Source organism: Sinocyclocheilus grahami, unplaced genomic scaffold (assembly GCF_001515645.1).
Source record: "Sinocyclocheilus grahami isolate Dianchi unplaced genomic scaffold, SAMN03320097.WGS_v1.1 scaffold103.1, whole genome shotgun sequence".
Taxonomy (NCBI): Eukaryota; Metazoa; Chordata; class Actinopteri; order Cypriniformes; family Cyprinidae; genus Sinocyclocheilus; species Sinocyclocheilus grahami.
Window position 1 is genome coordinate 740,567 of NW_015505282.1, and position 5,145 is coordinate 745,711.

A 5,145-nucleotide genomic window follows, 5' to 3' on the forward strand; every position below is an offset into this window, starting at 1 on the left:
AAAAATTTAGGCGAAAATACCAAAAACGCCCCAGAGAATAAGTGGATAAGCTAATTTCAAAAATTGATGTTGATTTTCCTAAAATGTGTGTTTTTTTTTTACTCATCACTATAGTGAGTAGCGTTCCCTTTGGTTGGGCACTTAGAACTTTGTTTATATTATTATAAGTTTCTTTCTATTAATGCAGCAATGCAACATGAAATCAGAGTTATTTGATTTTAAGGGAAGAAAAGTATAAAATACAGACTTAAACATTCAGCACGTGAATCACAGCAATGGTAACAATTCAATTTCATTTATTTTCATTAATTGTAACAATAACCATTTTATTTGCTCTTTTTGTTGTGCTACTACTGACACAAGACAGCAAATAAAATCAACAAATGTAAAACAAAGCAACTGCATAATTTATTCTGCTGCAATGCACTTTGGGAGTCAGTGAGTTGCTATACTAAGTCACGAGTAAACCTAAATGAAAGGATCAAGTACCCCCTACAGTTCTTTTTTTAGTTACTAGAACTCTCGTGTAAGTAAACTATACTAACTAAGTATTTGTCAGTACAACATACTATTCCTATTTCACTTTACTTAGTTTTTTTAAGGCAATCCGTTTGCATTCTTTTTTTAAGTAAGCCTAACTAATTAAATTTTACAGTGTAAATAAAATGTTCCTGCCAGAAGAATTGCATGAAAACGTATCATGTCTGTTTGATCTGTATTGTCTCAGCAAACTTTTTTGAGACTTTACGCATGCACAGTAAAGCAAATTTAACGTTTTCTGACCTTTCAGAAACTTTTGGAAAATGCTTGAAAACGCTAGTGTGGACGGAGAGCGTTTTAAAACGAAAATAACGAATTTTTTCAACAATTTGTCTCCTCCGCGTCACCCTAGCACCATTTTGGAGAATATCACATACGTAAACAGTGTATGCTGTTCTGTGTCAGCTGCGCCACGCGGATACGTTGTTTTTGTTCAAATCAAAGCGTAAATGATGTAAACAACGTATCCGCGTGGCGCAGCTGACACAGAACAGCATACACTGTTTACGTATGTGATATTCTCCAAAATGGTGCAAAATGGACGCGGAGGAGACAAATTGTTGAATAAATTTGTTTTTCGTTTTAAAATACTCTCCGTCCACACTAGCGTTTTCCCCTGATGTCACATTGATTATTTTACCGATGTCCTTGCTACGTTTCTGAGCCTTGATCGTGTAAGGAACCTTGCTGTCTATGGAGGATCAGAGAGCTCTCAGATTTCATCCAAAATATATTAATTTGTGTTCCAAAGATGAACGGAGGTCTTACAGGTTTGGAACGACATGAGTGTTTACGTATGTGATATTCTCCGAAATGGTGCAAAATGGACGCGGAGGAGACAAATTGTTGAATAAATTTGTTTTTCGTTTTAAAATGCTCTCCGTCCACACTAGCGTTTTCCCCTGATGTCACATTGATTATTTTACCGATGTCCTTGCTACGTTTCTGAGCCTTGATCGTGTAAGGAACCTTGCTGTCTATGGAGGATCAGAGAGCTCTCAGATTTCATCCAAAATATATTAATTTGTGTTCCGAAGATGAACGGAGGTCTTACAGGTTACAGGAACGACATGAGGGTGAGGAATTAATGACAGAATTTTCATTTTTGGGTGAACTATCCCTTTAAGTTTGGTCTCATTTTAAAGAAGACCCTTGACAGATTATTGATTAAGTAAAAAAAATAAAGTTATAAAAATTTAAACCAAAAAAGTTACAGATGTTTATGTTTATGAAAATGATTTATGAGCAATTTTTTTTATAAAATAGATATTTTATAAAACATGTTGAACATAAAAATTGCTAACCATAAATCTAAACAAGTTGTGTTCTAATTTTGAGGTTGATATCTCAAAAAATGAGCTTTTTGTAAGATTGTGTTTGGGTGCAGTACTAAACTTTTCCCATTAGATTCCAGCAAAGCTCCGCTGGCATACACAGTGGTGGGATTTGTGATTCACAGTACAGTATAATTTCTCTCTCTCAAACATTACAGGTGCACACACACACAAACACACACATTTTTAGGACACACATACAAATCACACTCTGACATCCATACCAACACACCCACACAATTACAGCTGCATAATTTATCCAACTGGCTCCATAATACATCATGAGCAGAAAACAGGAAAATATGTGAGTATTTGCTTTAAAGGCCAAACCTGAGAAAATGGCACCATTTGGTAAAATTGAAAAAATAATCATAATTTTTAAAGCCTTGCCAACAGAATTAAAGCCTATTAACAAAGACTGCATCATTTTGTAGTTAAATGGCCCTGGGATTAAAAATTGTAGTTTTAATGGGTTTCAATGAGGACATTTATGTCCTTAAGGTCTTGAGAGGAACTATTTTTTGTACCTAGTGTAAAATAGATTTATTAAAGGAAATGAGGGTGAACTATTAAAATTCCAATAAAAATACACACCTGTGCCAACATGTATGCAGTTGGCATTAACACAGGCAAAATGCCAAAAAAAAAAAAAAAAACTGAAAAGGACAAAAATGTTGCAAATCTGGCCTGCTGCGATCCCGATGGCAGGAACCTCCAGCAAATCGCAATTCAGCATCGACGCCAAGAGTGTGTTACCTATTAAGCTTCAATACTTTACACCACTGTCAACTTTCCCGGGTGCTCTCTACCAATGCACATCTATCTTCAGATCAAGACGTGGACGCGCAAGGCTCAAGCGAGACGATGCCATCCGCTGGAAAGAGAGTTTGGTGATCCGAAAGCATGTTGATGGCTTTCCCATGCAGAAGAAGTCCTCAAATCCCAGAGGCTGAGCGTTGAGAGGATGTATAGAGGTCAAAGAGCCATCCTGTGGTTTCCCAGTGACCGCATGCTTTGTGGGTCCTTCCTGTGTCTGTCATCCACCTTCCCAGAGTGCATCAGTAGCGCTGCCACAGCTGCATCCTCCCCAGACCATGAAGAGCACAAGAACCCAAAGGAAATCCTGCCAGCTGGAAATAGTAATGGGAGCAATAGAGTTGCACTGCCCCATGCTTTTCCAGACATCAGGCACAGGCACTTCCTCATCAACAGATCCTCAAAACCCAACAAGATACCTGACGTCCCTCAGGAAACCTTTAAACTGCTCAATGGACGAACTCTTTGGTAGAATGCCATTCACTGCTTGGCCATTGCTAGGTTGGTTATAGTATTATTACATTTGACAATAATGAGCTTTTAAAAAAGGTATTGCCTTTGGTTTTGGTGGTTATCCCAACTCCAAATTTTCCTTTGATTATATCCTTGTTTTCAGTAAGCAGTTGGGCAAGAAGTAACGGTTTGGTTTTCTTTTACGTTTGCATGTCTTACTATCAGCCATGATTATTCTACTCTGTTAATTAAAAGGCTGTTTATCTGCATATCCACTAATTGTTGACGAGAAGCACACATGTAAGAGACTGACAATTAGCTGAACATATACTTGTTTAATTTAGTGACACTTAGCCCGCATTTTAAAATATTTATTTGAATGTGACAATTAGCAGTTTTATTCTTAAACCGTTATTTGTATATGGCAATTAACATTTTTATTTTAAAATCTTTATTTGAATATGGCAACATAGTATTGAGCACTGCAATATTTCTATGAATAAATCTCTGACAGAGACTATCAGCCAATCACTGTGTGCATAATTAGTAAGCATGCTGACATCATCCATAGCAACAAGGTCAGACCCGCCCCCTTACTCTTAGCTTAAGACTTCTCTCTATTCTTTAGTAAAAGTTTGTCTCAGAAGCTTTGTGAATAGGATTTAAGAGAAAGCTCTTAGCTAAAAACTTTTACTGCTATTTAGGAGAACTCTTAGTGGTAAGATCAAATGTTTTGTGAATACGGGCCCTGAGGCTCAGTGTTCGGCTAGTTAACCCTTGCTGGTAGTCTCGCATATACTAGTCTCAGCCTCAGACATCACGCCCACAGAGTGCTGGCTGAACGTCTGATGTATACGGCACACAAAATTGGAAACACTTCAGGAGTTTCTCGGTCGTCATCAGATTGGTTGACTTATACAGGGGCTGCGTCCGAAAGGTTCTAAAATGCTGCCTCCTGAGCATCAAAGCACATCCGAATCCGAATTCCGCTTTACTTCCTGTCTCCGGAGGTACCTTCTTCTGAGTGAATTTTGAACGCATCATTAGATGTATCCTTCGCTGCCTTTGATATCCCACAATCTTATGTGTTCCATTCCGAGAGTGTTGAGCTAAAAATAAAGATGGCATCTGAAAGTTGCGTTTGGTGGTCAGTTTGTGTGTAAATGTATATTTCTGACTAACGTTTTGAACTTTTGATAAGGACTGCAAAACAATTAATCGTGATTAATCGCATCCAAAATAAAATTTTATGTTTACATAATATATGTGTGTGTACTGTGTATATTTATTATGCATATATAAATACACACACATGTAGGCTACAAATTTAGGAAAAATATGTTAGATTTAGTGCTGTCAAACGATTAATTGCGTACAAAATAAAAGTGCTGTGTATATTTATTATGCATATATAAATACACACACATGTAGGCTACAAATTTAGGAAAAATATGTTAGATTTAGTGCTGTCAAACGATTAATTGCGTACAAAATAAAAGTGCTGTGTATATTTATTATGCATATATAAATACACACACATGTAGGCTACAAATTTAGGAAAAATATGTTAGATTTAGTGCTGTCAAACGATTAATTGCGTACAAAATAAAAGTGCTGTGTATATTTATTATGTATATATAAATATGCACACATGCATGTATATATTTAAGAAAAATATTTTATGTTTTTATATTAAATATATTTATATAATAAATAAATGTCTGTATGTATATATTAGGTAGGCGTGGCTGACTCTTTACTTTTATAAAGAATATCTCTTTGGATTTGAGACTTTAGTCTTTGCAACTTTACAGATCTTCTTTATGCACCAAGAGCTTGTAACACTCCAAAGAGAAAGGAAAAATTGAAATTGCATCATATGACCCCTTTAAGAAACTAAACTTTATTGGTCTATGTCAGTGCCCCTTTTCCTAACCTTCGTTTTGTTTGAGAAATGATCTAACTGAACAGCCCAATGTGAAATACCCCGATATCTACAACT